General features: G+C 32.6%; 2 protein-coding genes and 1 long non-coding RNA gene across 4 annotated transcripts in view; 1 reads left to right on the top strand and 2 right to left on the bottom strand.

Annotated features, from left to right (window-relative positions):
* LOC149475457 (uncharacterized) overlaps positions 1–16,478 on the bottom strand; it is a 252,747-nt gene that overhangs the window by 81,133 nt on the left and 155,136 nt on the right. The gene's annotated exons all lie outside the window — the stretch shown is intronic.
* The window catches only part of dsb (scavenger receptor class B member debris buster), a 101,440-nt gene that overhangs the window by 11,446 nt on the left and 73,516 nt on the right, over positions 1–16,478 (top strand). The window lies entirely within an intron of this gene.
* Positions 1,533–3,024, bottom strand: LOC149475460 (uncharacterized). Its single transcript, XR_016318052.1, has 3 exons — positions 2,458–3,024; positions 2,270–2,331; positions 1,533–2,195 (listed from the first exon to the last, which is right to left on the bottom strand). It is a non-coding gene; the product is annotated as an uncharacterized LOC149475460 (long non-coding RNA).

Genomic DNA, 16,478 nt, shown 5'->3' with positions numbered 1-16,478 from the left:
ACAAATGCTTTGTTCGTCTGGGAATCAGTAGTTGTTAGTCATTGTTTTTGCAGTCACCGTGAAATTATATGGCTGTTTACGCTAAAAACATAATATACTATTAATATGGCATGGTAAAAAACTGTCTGGTGTATTAATATCCAAAACTAGCTGTGCTCCACGGTTTTACCCGCAGTGCTCCGATCCTGTTGGTCTTAGCGTGATGATATACAGCCTATAGCCTTCCTCGATAAATGGGCTATCTAACACCGTAAGAATTTTTCATATCGAACCAGTAGTTCCCGAGATTAGCGGGTTCAAACAAACTCTTTAGCTTTATAATATTTATATAGTTTAGATACTTAACAGCAATTTAACAGGGTATTTCAACACGCTTTTATTAGCTTCACCAAGGCTTAACCCGTATGTTTGTATGTAACTGACTCCGACTGTAAGGAGTATTCCTTAAGACTCGAATTTGACCCACTTGTGAAGATTTAATTAAAATTTTGTATAGTTATCGATGACAATACAATAATTAGTTTAAGCAATAAGAAAGTTGTAAACTTTATCTCTATACAGGGTGTCCCACCGTCGGTATTCTAAGTTCAATGGAGGTTATAGTTTTGGATACGCTGAGTACGTAAAAAATACTTAAAAAATTCCAGATGCATTTTTTTTCAAATAGATGAATTCTTAAAACTCTTTGTGTACACCCCTAACAAGCAACCCGCCCAACTTTGCCCCCGCACGTGAGCTATCGTTTAAGACGATACACAAAAAAAAATCTACTGCTTAACGGGCGGAGTCTAATAGCTCGCTATCGCGAACGCGGGTGTGCGCGAAGTCATTCTTGCAAACTCGCCGCGCTGCCGCTGGCCGACTCGGGACAAACATGTATGGAGTCGTCATACAATTATAATATTCTTATACCTACATATATTTAATTGTTGATTTATTGGTTTTATTTTCTTGCTTATAAACAAATAATCTTCTTTTTAACAACTACTTAGACATTATTAATAATTATTATTATTTCGTAATGTTTACTTTATTACAAAATAATACAGGTTATAAATAATCTTTAAAATGACAAAAAATATTGTTACTCTGAAAAAATGAAATGGTACTCAATAACGCGGACTACTGAATGGATTTAGATAGAATTTGATGCTGACGTAGATATTACGTCATGCCCAGAAATGAAAGGTAATATTTCTGAAAGAAGTTATAAACCCTAATTCTTCTCAGTCAAAGTCAAGAGTGGAAGATATCACTAATACAGTAAAACTGATGCGAAACTTTGGATGTTAATTTGTATATTTTTTTGTTAGTTGTTACTTAATCACGTCAAGACTACATTACCAATTTTGATAAAATATAGCTAATTGCCTGGATTTACACAAAGGATACTTTTTATCCGAACTGAACACTTCTGTGGGATAAGACAGGATTCACGATATAATCTAATTCCACGCGGGCAAAGCCGCGGTCGGAATGATATTTTTTTAAATAAAAAAATTGTTTAAAAAACACAAAATATATTGACGCATGTATTTATTTTTTGCACTCTATTATAATTGTAATTATTCATTACAAATAATCAAAATAAAATAGCCAGAACAAAGTTAGGCCCTGGTAGGGTAGGTAGGCAGGTACAGCAATGTGAGACGAACACTGGCTTATTTATACCAATAATAATGTATTATAAACATTAAATTAAGTTTACTTTCTAATAACAAAAATACATAATATTAGCTAATGTGAAAGCGAATCAACCAATCATCACACAAAAATGAAATGTGCACACAAATATTCATCCATATCGGTTTATGTCATTAGGAGGAGTGACTGCAGCGCCATCTTCCGGGCCCAATTGTGTTTCCAGATCACCCAGGAACTCAATTTAATATACTTACACAAAATTTTTCGAAATGAAAACTCACATTACTATGTAATTATGAATATAAACCTGTTTTATTACTAAGCAATTTCCCGCACAGGTGTAGTAAGTATAAATGAAATAAATATCAACATCAAATTCTTTATACAACATACTTATCTACCACCTTCTAAGAAATGTAATTCTTGAAATTATTTCGTATTTTTTTTTAAATATAATACTACTCCAATGAGCTCCTGTTCCATATTATGTCCGCCATACTTCCACTAAGTTCACCATGATTTTTTATTTCTTTGCACTTTGTTGCTTTTTGCTAAAAATGGAATCATGCGATAAAACCAGTAGAGCTTTTATAACATACATTTTTGACTGAATAAAGGTACTTACGAAGGAGTGGATTCACATTGTGAACAATCAGTGGGTTTATTTTCCTTCTGGATTCCGGATTTCTGAAAAGATTATTTATGCTATAAATGAAAAAATCTTACACATTCGTTATGTACTTAAAACAGGGGTACATATCAAACATCGTCTATAATACAATTATCATCAAATTTAAAATAAAACCAACTTACTTCATTAATTTGTTCCAATTGTAAGCATTCTTTTTCCTCCAACCTTTATGTTTCTTCTTCTTATTTTCTTTATTGTCCCCATTTGTCTCATTTTGTCTTATCGTGTTGTCACCCTTTTTTACGATTGCGCGAGCGACACAAGTTCCCCGTGTGACAGCCGTAGCGGGAATGACTCGTGCAGCGATCGGGGTAGGAAGGTACAGGGCGGCTCTCGCTATATTGGCTGGTCGCGCGCTAATTTCAAGTATTTCTTGTTTATTTCAAAACCATCGCATATTTCAAAATTCTAGCACGGTAGACGTATAGGTTGTATATTTTATAGTTAATATCCAAAAAGTCGTAACTTTACGTTTGTTATTTTGAAGATGCCAGAGATTAAAAAAAAATAACAATGATAACTTTGTATTTTTTTTCTATCGAGAAAATATCATGGAATCATGTTTCTAAAACGGTAGACGTATTGTGTTACTATTGAACTTTCTTGTCAAGAATTTTCATCACGACAACTTTAATAATATAAAAATTAGGAAGGTTTGAAAAGGGCCGTAAATGTTAGAAAAATTAATTCATCACCTTAAGATTCTGTTTTCATAGACAAAATGCTTACATTAGAGAAGCGGTATATGCCTCCTGCGCGAAGCTAGAGAAGAAAACATGAATTTTAAGGCAAAATTTAGCACACAATTTTGTTGTTTAAGTATTTTTACGTGATCAGTGTATGCAAAACTACAAGTCCCTTCGCGCTTAGCATACCGATAATGGTACACCCTGTATAGTACATATTAGTATAGAGATAATATTTATCTGTACCTACTAATTTTCAACTTACATTGAATTTGAAGATGGCCTCGAATTCTTCGAATCTTGCACTTGAAACCAAAAAATAGTATTTATATCAGCTGTGCTATATCTGTAGATATGTTTATCCATTTATCTGTTTATTTCTTCCAATAAAACTCTTTGCTATAATACTTTATCGATAAAAATATATAATAATCGCTGTCTCTTTTCGTGCATGCACTCTTAGCTTTTTTTTAAGGTTTTCCACCAGTGATATGCTATGGAGATGCGCCGCTATACGCTATACATAGCTATATATACCCACAACACGCATCCATAGCTGCACGTCTCCTTAAAAAAAAGACGTGTGGCACTCGGGGACTGCCGCGGTAAAGCTATTGCATAGCTTGCCTTCAAGCCACACCTCAGAGCCCGTCGGAGTGGAGAGCGTGAGGTTTTTTCGTTACGGAATTTCTCGATTCGGTCCCCGCGCTCAAGGCCCGCGATAGAAGCTATGCAATAGCTTAACTATGTATAATATAAAAGAAAAACACTGGTGGAAAAGTAAATGGGTACACCATGCATAGAATGATAAATCAATTCGCATTCATTAATAGACTAGCTTTCCACCCGCGGCTTCGCCCGCTTTGCCTAAGCCTGATAAATAATATACTAAAACCTTCCTCTTGAATCACTCTATCTATTAAAAAAACCGCATCAAAATCCGTTGCGTAGTTTTAAAGATTTAAGCATACAAAGGGACATAGGGAAATAGGGACAGAGAAAGCGACTTTGTTTTATACCTACTATGTAGTGATTATGTAGTGATGATGTCCCCTTACATTATCATTATAAGAAAAACAACCATAAAACAATGTATTTTTTATTCATTATTACAAAAAAGCAGGAACTCGTTAACAATTTGTCAGTGTAAACTTTAATATGGGAAAAACGTAAAAATGACGACACATTCAAAACAAAAAGTTAATTATCATTCACATTTTATTGTGAAAAATGTTTAAGTGACATGTTTTTTTAATTTGCAGTTTCCGTAAATGTTAAATCGTCATCTTACATATATACTAGCTTACCGCCCGCGGCTTCGCCCGCTTTGTCTAAAACCTAATAAATTGTATACTAAAACCTTCCTCTTGAATCACTCTATCTACACAAAAAAATTGCATCAAAATCCGTTGCGTTGTTTTAAAAATTTAAGCATACAAAGGGACAGAGAAAGCGACTTTGTTTTTATGTCTGTAGTGATAACTCATAGGTGACTGACTGACTGACATAGTGATCAACATAGCCCAAACCACTGAACGGATCGGGCTGAAATTTGGGAAGCAGGTAGATGTTAGGACGTAGGCATCCGCTAAGAAAGGATTTTGATCAATTCCACCCCCAAGAGGATAAAATAGGGGATGAAAGTTTGTACCCTGAAAATTAATCTTTTCCACGCAGGCGAAGCTGCGGGCAGCAGCTAGTCTCACATATTTCTTTGTTACAATTATATTGTTCAGGGGAATCCATGTAGTTCCTTATGGAAAATTTTATATATGCTGACATATAGGTATGGCCTTGTCTTCGCCTGTGTTAATAAGACAAAGGAAAAGAAAGTGGTATAACATTTATCTGGGGTATTTGTATTGTATTTTTATTTAATTAATTGCAGTGAAAATGATATAATTAAACTTAATTGAAGAATACATATTAAAAACTATATCGTATCCTTTTTGACCCTAAGACCCCTTCCTATCTCAAAAATAAATTTAACTTCCTGCATTGTGAAAATTATTCTCTTCGTTCTGTGGATAGGCTTGTTCTGGGCATTCCTTTTCACCGCACACACTTCTATGGCGATTCCTTTGCGGTTACTGCCATTAAACTCTGGAATGCCTTGCCGATAAATATCAGACAAGCCCAAACGCTATCCACATTCAAAAGCCTTGTCAGGAATCATTACTTGAATCTTGCTTTTGACTCGGGATAGTATATTTTAGCTCATGATCTCTCCTTCGCTGTAATTTGCCTTTTTGTACATATTATATTATGTACATGTATTACGATATGTATTGTATGTATTTATTTTACTTATGGTATGTATATATAATTATAGGTATATACGTATGTATATATATATATGATATCTATTATTATATCTAGGTATTATTTATAGTATATTTATTAGTATTTTTTTTTCTATTAGTTTTATATTACATAATTATTGCGTATACTTTTTACCCACCTCCTTTTTTCTATTATGTTATCCCATCTTCAGTTGGTTGCCTGGAAGAAATCACTTATAAGTGATAAGGCCGCCATCTGTGCTGTGTCTTCTTTTAGTATAAGTTTTCTTTTTGTAAGTTTTTTTGTTGGCAGTACAATAAAGTATTTAAATAAAATAAATAATAAATAAAATAAAAATTTGGCTTTTTCAAGACAAATATATTTGTTAAAATAATGTTGAATTGCGTATTAAAAAAAATAGTATAAACTTGAAGGTTCGATCGCATCTTGAATACAACTGAATTAAAATCATACTACAAGTTGTAGGAGCAACTAGTAATAGTCATTCAGAAGAAATCTCATTCAAATGTTACTGTACATATATAGAAGACAAATAAACAAAATATTTAGTTGATTCTGTCTACTCTTGAGTCTTGCGTAAAATAATTTTGCGACTTGAGAAGAAACCGTTATTTTTAAACCGCAGACGTTCTTTTTTGTCATGACTGCCAAAAGGAAGATCAATCTATTACAGTTATATTTTAGCAACATGCATTGTAATCCCCATAAAAGTCTAAAGTAATCACTTCAAAAGTATCAAATTATCATATAAGTATAAATATAATCCTATCCTATCCTATCCTGCTAATATTATGCGAAAGTTTGTGAGGATGGATGTATGTGTATGTATATATGTTTGTTACTCTTTCTCTCAAATACTACTGAACAGATTACAATGAAATTTAGCACACATATAGAGGATAACTTGGATTAACACAAAAGATAGATTTTATCCCTAATCCCAGAAATCCCACGGGAATGGGAACCATTTTTCTTTTAAAACGCGAGCGATGCCGCGGGCGGAAAGCTAGTATAACATAATAACAAATATACGCCAAATAAAAACATATATTTTGCAAAGTCACATTGCTTGATTTAAATGATAATTACGTAAAGAGAGATCCGGTAAAAACGAAAGTATATCCGATACAATATACGAAACGGGTAATCACATTGTGACGTACAAGTTTCTACAATTATATTGTAAAAAGTTGTTGTTACAAGTTCAAAATACGGGTTGGAGAATTTTCGATTGTTCAAGTCTAGTTTTATTTTTAACTGACTTAAAAAGGAGGAGGTTATCAATTCGGCCGGTATATTTTTTTGTCTAAATCAAATCGGTTCAGTTGTTTAGTTGTTGTAGTGTAGCATACATAAAAACTTTATTTACACATCGATATAGTATATAAATTAATAAGTAGAAAGGTGTAGATAGGCTAAAAGCTCACCGCAATTTTGATCCTCTGTCGACGCCCCTGGAGATAACTCTGAAACCATTCAATTACTGCTGGAGATATGAGAGAACCAAGCAAACTCAGTAATATGTCATGATCGACGGTATTGAATGCGTTACTGAAATCTAACAGTGTGAGTACAGTGAGTTGCTTGTGATCCATTGCATAACGAATATCATCAGTAATTTTAATTAGAGCAGAAGTCGTGCTATGACCGGGACGGAATCCGGATTGGAAAGGATTAAACAAGTTATGTTTATTTAAAAATAAACATTATTGTTGTTGGACACGTCGTTCAAGGTTTTAGAAAGGAAGAGTAGGACACAGATGGGACGAAAATCGGAAAACATGGATGGATTGGCTTTTTTAGGTAGAGGAATAACAAATGCTTCTTTCCAGGCCATAGGAAACTCGTGAGAGGATAAGGATACATTGAGAATATGAGTTAACACTGGAGCAATTATATCAAGGACTAGCTGCTCCGCGCGGTTTCACCCCCGTGGCTCCACTCCTGTTGCCCGTAGCGTGATGAAATATAGCCTATAACCTTCCTCGATAAATGGGCTATCTAACACCGAAAGAATTTTTCAAATCGGATCAGTAGTTCCCGAGATTAGTGCGTTCAAACAAACAAACAAACAAACAAACTCTTCAGCTTTATAATATTAGTATAGATTGGAATAATCATATCACGACCAATGCTGTCATTACCGACGGCTTTCGATGAAATAGACATAATGTTCTTCTTAACATCACAGACAGTAAATTGTTTGAAAGAAAACGGAGGAAAATTTGGAGCTGGTTTAGTAGAAAGATAATCTAAAGTACTTTTCTTATTGTTTGCATCAAGAGCAAAGGAAGCTTTTGAAAAATGACAGTTTAATAAGTCGAAATTACATATTTACGTTTTCTCCACATAAGAACCATCCTCGTACTTCAAGGAATATAATAAAAAAAGAATTATCGAAATCGGTCCACCCGTTCACACGTGATGCCGTGAAAACGCGAAACGGGTTTCATTTTTATATATTACTAGCTTTCCGCCTGCGGCTTCGCCCGCGTTTTCAAAGAAAAACCCGCATAGTTCCCGTTCCCGTGGGATTTCCTGGATAAAACTTAGCCTATGTTGCTCAGTGAAGATGCAGCTTTCTAATAGTGGAAGAATTTTTGAAATCGGTCCAGTAGTTTATGCGTGAAAACCATACATACATAATTACAAACCTTTCCTCTTTATAATATTACTAGCAATGCCCTGCGGTTTCACCCGCATAGATAGCGATATCGTTACAGTGAAAAGTCTACTATAGGTCGGGCTATAGGTTTAATTTTTAATCACATGAAAATCACCTTTACCCCGTCCCGCACTACGGCTTTTTTTTTTTGTTTTAGTGGGGAAATCTTTCATAGATACCCACGGCCTCCGGGGGAGGGGCCGTGGGTTATGTCGGATTCCTACCGACCAAAACCCCACTGTGTTCCGTCAAGACGTATATTGGTAGAATTCCTCCGTGACCCCCGCACTACGGCCTGCTCGAACAGTATACCTACTATTTTCACTTGATTGACACTTTTAAAAATTCGTTATATCTTTTGAATGGAATATCCAATTCTTTTCATTTAAAAAGTATTTTGCTGGTATTGAAACAGTCTATAATAAAACATCATTTAATGGGATAAGGATTAATATATGTGTATGGATAACATGGTTTGATTACTGTCGGCACTTCTATTTACTTTGAAAACGTAAAAAAGTTGTTGTAGTAACATAACTACTGAAGATGGACATATGGTATCGCGGACTTTCTTGTAGATATTGATCCATTCTATAATACCGTAGAACATTTTTTTGTTCTATCTTCAATAGATTCCGCAGCGCACGCGATGACAGAAGTTTTATTGAGGATTTTTTTACACCTTGGGTTACATTATTGCATTTTTGGTAAGGATCTCAAATTTTTTTGAAAATGCAATATAGCCTATGTTGCTCAGTAAAGATGCAGCTTTCTAATGGTGAAAGAATTTTTGAAATCGGTCCATTAGTTTATGCGTGAAAACCATACATACATACATACATACATACTTACAAACTTTTCCTCTTTATAATATTAGTATAGATTAGTATAGCTGATATAGACTAGCTCAGCGTTTCCTTTTACGCAATATTCTGTTTATTTAAAAATTATTATAATCTCATGTTATACATAGATACATGCGGTAACTATAAAATTGGCTAACATAACAAATTCATCAAAAACGGTTTAATCGCGTGACTGACCAATTAGCATCTTCAAACGTACAAGATTTCGTATTTATTACTCAACTTAAATTTCACCTATATTTTTTGGTTGTGATCTTCATGTTGCAAGCGGTATATATTCTAGCTGTGCCTCGCGGTTTCACCCGCATTGCTCCGCTCCTGTTGGTCTTAGCGTGCTGCGTGATGATATATAGCCTATTATAGCCTTCCTCGATAAATGGGCTATCTAACATCGAAAGAATTTTTCAAATCGGACCAGTAGTTTCCGAGATTAGCGCGTTCAAACAAACTCTTCAGCTTTATAATATTAGTATAGATTCATAAAAACCTATGTCATATATTTTTGTTAATGAGTTCGTGTATTTTTCCTTTGCAAAAAAGTTTAGTAGTTTTAAAATTAAACTAAGCTTTTGAATATTGGCGGCTAAAATCCATAATGTACGTCTTGTACAACTTATTTTTTATTTTATTTTTTAGTCTTTTCAACAGACAACTTGCGCATTTTAATTAATTATCATATACATATTGTATAATAGTGTAAAGATAATAGCTAAGGCCGATCGATCGATCGAAAAAGAACAGACGAATTGAGCACCCTTCTTTTTTTGAAGTCGGTTGAAAATTGTATCAAACCAAAAGTATCTTGTAAACATATATATATTTTATTTTTTATTTATATATTATAAAGGCGAAAGTTTGTAAGGATGTATGGATGTATGGATGTATGGATGTTTGTTACTCTTTCACGTAAAAACTACTGAACCGATTACAATGAAATTTAGCACACATATAGAGGGTAACTTGGATTAACACATAGGATAGTTTTTATCCCGGAAATCCCACGGGAACGGGAACTATGCGGGTTTTCCTTTGCAAACGCGGGCGAAGCCGCGGGCGGAAATCTAGTTTTATTTATAAAGATTTATTGTAATGAAAAAAATCGACGAATTGTTACTAATTGCATATTGTTGTTTTTTACTAATTTATTCTAATCATCTTTCTGTCATTATTTTTTATAAATTCGCCAGAGTTATTTCGGCCATATTTTACTTGATGAATAATCAAAACATATTGATAGGTGTCTGACAGCATAAAATACGTGTTAAATATTGCTTTGAATTACTGTCAAAAACACATAATTAGATTTTTTGTTCTATACTCGTAAAAAATAAAAAATACACATCTGTTCGTTCGTTAATCTTTGAAAAATTATCTTTAAAAATCACGATATTTCACACGTGATTTCAAACTGGTTTAAAATAAAAAAAAATGTCTGTGGTGTTAGAATATATATTTTATTATCTGTCGATTTTGATGTATATTTTAAATTAATTCAGTAACAATGGGGATCAGATAATTTATTTGTAATAAATCTTATTTCAACAAAGGTTACGTTTTATAGTTTTCCTGTGGCCTCTGTGAAAATTTGCTATTTTAAATATTATTTTAATATTAAAGTTATATTATATTAACGTATGTACTAAATAAATGAAAAATATTATGACTCCAAGGACTTGAGCATTGGCTGATTTAACTACCATTTTCGTAGAAAATGTCAGTTATAAAACGAAAGATTATCTTATCTATAAAATTCTCGTGTCACAATGTTAGTCTGCATACTCCTCCGAAACGGGTGGACCGATTCTCATGAAATTTTCTGTGCATATCGGGTAAGTCTGAGAATCGGCCAACATCTATTTTTCATATGTACCACGGGCGAAGCCGGGGCGGGCCGCTAGTAATATTATAAATTATAGAAAAAGATGACTAGATGTTGACTAAAAAAAAGACCTTTTTTTCTTGAATATCATGATTACTGTATTTAATAAAATTTGTCTGTCTGTCTTGGCAAAGAAAACAAATAACTCAAGGTCGTCTTGTATAAACTATAATTCAAAATCTTAAAAGCATAAATGAATAGTATGGTTTATTTTTTTATATTAAAAAATTTAAACAAAAATAGAAATATACATAACTAGCTGCTCCGCGCGGTTTCACCCCCGTGGCTCCACTCCTGTTGGCCGTAGCGTGATGATATACATATAGCCTATAACCTTCCTCGATAATTGGGCTATCTAACACCGAAAGAATTTTTCAAATCGGACCAGTATTTCCCGTGATTAGCGCGTTCAAACAAACAAACAAACTCTTCAGCTTTATAATATTAGTATAATAAGTAGATATAATAAATATACCCGTATTTTGAAACTACGGTACCTATTGCAAATAATTATTATTTGAATTTTGAAATTGATTGATGTTTATTTAAATTAATGTATGAGTTTCAATTCACGTTTGTAATTATTGGTAAAAAGATTTCTATGTTTATATATTATCTACTTACCTTATTATATTATTTGTGTATTTTTACTTTATATACGTACCTACTTCTTTTGTCATAATCATAATATTAAATGATTCTTTTTGTCCTATCCTACTAATATTATATCCTACTTCCTACTAATATTATAAACTGGCGGTCCGCCCCGGCTTCGCCCGTGGTACATGTTTACGTTTTCTCTACATAAGAACCATCCTCGTACTTCAAGGAATATAATAAAAAAATTTTATCGAAATCGGTTCAGCCGTTCTCGAGTTATGCGCTTACCAACACATTTTGCGATTCATTTTTATATATTTAAGAAGATGCGAAAGTTTGTGAGGATATGTGTGTGTGTGTGTTTGTTGCTCTTTCACGCAAATACTACTGAACCGATTACAATGAAATTTTGCACACATAATAGAGGGTAACTTGGATTAACACATAGTATAGGCTTTATCCCGGAAATCCCACGGGAACGGACACTATGCGGGTTTTTATTTGAAAACGCGGGTGAAGCCGCGGACGGAAAGCTAGTTTTACATAATATGTAACTACATAATATCATATCAATATCATTAAGAATTGTTTAGGTGAAAAACTCATTTGAAATTGATCAACAAACAACAATAAGATTTAATCTCTTATAATAAAATTCTCGTGTCACAACTCACAATGTTAGTCTGCATACTCCTCCGAAACGGGTGGACCGATTCTCATGAAATTTTCTGTGCATATCGGGTAAGTCTGAGAATCGGCCAACATCTATTTTTCATATGTACCACGGGTGAAGCCGGGGCGGACCGCTAGTTAACTATAATATTCTTTACTAGCTTCCGCCCGCGACTCTGTCGGTCTTCGCGTGGATGGTTTATTTCTCCATTTTGAGTAACTCTGACCATGATATCTTTTAAAAAAAATTTTAATCATATATTTGGGTTTGGTATCGATCCAGTAACACCCCCTGCTATTTATTTTTTCAATATTTTCAATGTACAGAATTGACCGTTCTACAGATTTATTATATGTACCTATAGATAATAATATGTTATTTTGTGTTAAAAAGTAATAAATAGCTATCCAATCGTTTATTTATTTATTCTAACAAACAAGCTTGATTATCATATTATAATAAAGAATTAATTTTATTTAAAATTCTTTCTATCACTACATAGTACATAGTATAAAACAAAGTTGCTTCCCGCGTCTGTCCGACTCTATGTATGCTTAAATCTTTAAAACTACGCAAGAGATTTTGATTTGATTTTTTTTAATAGATAGAGTGATTCAAGAGGAAGGTTTAAGTATATAATTTGTTTAGTTTTTAGACCGGGCGGAAAGCTTGTTTCTAATATAAATATCGTTCAGTATTCTGACGTATAAATACTAACTTTCTGCTCGCGGCTTCGCCCGCTTTGTCTAAAACCTAATAAATTATATACTAAAACGGTAAAACCTTCCTCTTGAAACACTATCAATTAAAAAAGATCGCATCAAAATTCGTTGCGTAGTTTTCAAAGATTTAAGCATACATAGGGATATAGGTACAAAGAAAGCGACTTTTTATTACACGCTTTATATTAGCTTCACCTGTATGTTTGTTTGTTTGTAACCGACTTCTTTGGGCGCGATTTTGACCCACTTTAAACGGCCAGATTTCGTTCAAACTTTGTAGATTTATTGAGGACCGATGACAATACACTAATTTGATAAAATTTTCTATTTTTTAGTTCGGTTTTCTATAAAAAGCGTGTTTTTTAGTTTTTTTAAACTATTATTATTTAATACTAAGTACTAACTGTATGTAGTGAATATACTATGTTTTATGATACTACAATAACGTCAAATAAAATACGTATGCAAAGCAAAATAATCAAAAATTTATTATTATATATGGCTTCCTCAGCAATTGAGGTCCATGGTGCTTTGACGTCAATCGGTCAATAACCTTTGTAAAGTGCATTCCGAAAAGTATTTTGAGAAGTGGGAATTTCCCAAGGGTCGAGTTTTGGCTGTATGATAAGTTATGGCCCTTGTTTTGGCCCGTCATGGAATTGATATTGTACATCGAGAGGTATAGCCCTTGTTGTTTTAAATATCCATCATGTCATCACTACATAGTATAAAACAAAGGCGCTTTCTCTGTCCCTATGTCCCTGTGTATGCTTAAATCTTTAAAACTGCGGCAATTATGATGTGGTTTTTTTAATAGATAGAGTGATTCAAGAGGAAGGTTTTAGTATATAATTTACTAGCTTTCCGCCTGCGGCTTCGCCCGCGTTTTCAAAGAAAAACCCACATAGTTCCCGTTCCCGTGGGATTTCCGGGATAAAACCTAGCCTATGTTACTCGTGGATAATGTAGCTTTCGAATGGTGAAAGAATTTTTAAAATCGGTCCAGTAGTTTATGAGCCTATTCATTACAATCAAACAAACAAACAAACAAAGTTTTCCTCTTTATAATATTTGTGTAGATTATGTTTTAGACAAAGCGGGCGAAGTCGCGGGAGGATAGCTAGTTAAGAATAATAATTATTATGATTATGTATTTGGTAGTATAAATTTAAAACTATTTGGGTCAGTATCTACGATATTTTTCAAGCTCAAATGAAGCCGTTACGCTTCAAAACGTACTAAAAATAAATAAGTATACAAACATAAAAACATAACCTTCCTTTTCCCGGTGCAGTCGGTTAAAAACACAATAATTTAACAACATGTTTATTATGAAAAAGTATTTTATATAAAAAAAAAAATTATACTCACAAAAACACTTTTTGTGTCATCTTGCTTCAAATAACTTGCGGTTAATAAATCACAATTCTTTTGTTTCGTCATGGTCAAAGACCTATGAATTTACCAATATATTTCAAGTTAAAAAGTACCTTATGACAAACATATTAGGTATATTTTAGCATGATAAGCGCGATGTACCGCTATAAAAAATATTAGAATATGCGAAGTGCTTTTTGGCCATAAAGCTAAATGATTTGGAAAGGTGTGAAAGCAATATTTGTGTGTTTTGAAATTATATACGTAAGTACCTACTGTTTAATATTCTATTTTTATATTAAATTTTTGCTTCGTCCCATTTTGAAACTTCTGACTCCATGTGCAAATTACAACTGTTAGTCACTATTTAGTAATCACTTGCTACGTTTAAAATGTCGATGTTTCGTAATGAACATTTTTTAAAGCATAAAATAAAATATTTTTTGTATTTCAAATTATAACATTCAAGATTAATATCTAGACAAATGTGTTACAATTTAACGCTGATTAAATTACAACAATTAAACTATAATTAAACTTGAATAGAACGTAAATAACGAAAGTAAGACTACGTCATACATTCTTTTGCACTATGAAAGGCAATAAGATGAGCTGTTTTGTTTTTTTTTTATCAGACGGCGCGTCGTCAATCTTAGTGGCCAGTTATATTATTTTTTTACATTTCACAGTTCACTCGACCGCTTTGATCGTGTAGCCGTAACAGAATCATGTTCCAAATTCGAATTTTCACTAAGGAGGCGGCAATTATTTTTTTTTTATAAAGCAGCATTGAAAAAATGTGTCCCTGCGTAAAAATTAAAATAAATCGGAAATAAACTGACCTTCTTGATACGGTTTATTACTGTTCTGAGGTCAGGTTCATCGTAATATTATGTCAGTTATTGATATTGAATAATTTTTAAATCTTAATTTCAATGTGAATGGCATGAATGGGTTTATATAATCTATAAAGCCTTATATTTTCAAATCTCTTGGTTTGTTCCACAGATAATTAATTCCAAATGTATTATATATGATATATCAAAGTTACTACATAAAAAGTAAGTAAAAATAATATAATTACTATTTGTACATATTTTTCATTGAAATATTAGTTGATTTCTTTTGAAAATGGATATGCATTATGCATATCAAAAGTAAATTTCTTTGTTGCTCATGGCATGGCGTCTTGAAATGTTTATAAGTAATTCAAATAGGTATCATCATCTTCAATGAAAGTTTCTAAGACACTTAACCTCTTTTGTAAACCTTTCTTTGTTCCTAATTCAAAATTTCTTGTGAAGAAAAAGCTATTCAATTTCTTTTTAATACTTTTCATTTTTTTGAGATGGAAACATTGTTAAAAAAATAATTGTTCCTAATTCTAAATTCAAACCAAAGCATTTTCTTTGTCTTCTATTATCATTTAACAGTGAATTAAATTTATTTTAGTTTTATTGCAATTGAAGAAGAAAAATTGTCTGAGTCTGTTTGGATATTTATAATTTTTATATTATATTGAAGTGAAAGTACTTTTTCCTGCTGAAACTTTGTTTTATCTGAATCTTTCATAATATTCTGTAAGTATCCCCAATCTTATACTTTATTTTATTAATAGATATTATAAAGCTGAAGTGTTTGTTTGAACGCGCTAATCTCAGGAAAGGGTTCAATTTGAAAAATTTGAAAAACCGCGGGGCACAGCTAGTATCCTAAATGAATAGCTCTCTATTTAAATTAAATAATGCGGAAACGAATTTAAGAGATTTATTAATTTAAAAGCACATTATCAGTTCTATATGTCAATAGCTAATTAACATGCATACCTACCTACATGTTAATTACATTTTTATAATAAATATCTATATTTTATTTATATATTGTCATTATATAAATGCACATGCATTATTTTAATTTATGTTAATGGATTTTTTTTTAATGATATTTTCATTTTGGCATTTGAATGTACCTATAATTTAGAGATCCGCAGTGAAGAAAAAAGTGTCATAAATAATTTATTTGTGACACTTTATTGTAAATACAAGTAATAAAAACATATTATAATGGAGAACATGAATATGGTAAGTGCACAATAGGCCTTATTGCTTAAAGCAATCTCTTCCAGGCAACCAAAAAAGGACATGTACGATGCTGGCATAGGTTCATGGAGTTTACGTTTTATATTATAAACTAGCTGTGCTCCGCGGTTTTACCCGCAGTGCTCTGCTGATGTTGGTCTCAACGAAATGATATATAGCCTTCCTCGATATATGGGCTATCTAACACCGAAATAATTTTTCAAATCGGACCAGTAGTTCCTGAGATTAGCGCGTTCATACAAACAAACTCTTCAGCTTTATAATATTACTGT

Source organism: Colias philodice, chromosome 30 (assembly GCF_061535455.1).
Source record: "Colias philodice isolate Cphi_HAF_F1 chromosome 30, ilColPhil1 Martin Lab GWU primary, whole genome shotgun sequence".
Taxonomy (NCBI): domain Eukaryota; kingdom Metazoa; phylum Arthropoda; class Insecta; order Lepidoptera; family Pieridae; genus Colias; species Colias philodice.
Note: the sequence above shows the minus strand (reverse complement) of the source record. Positions and strands in the feature narration are given on the sequence as shown.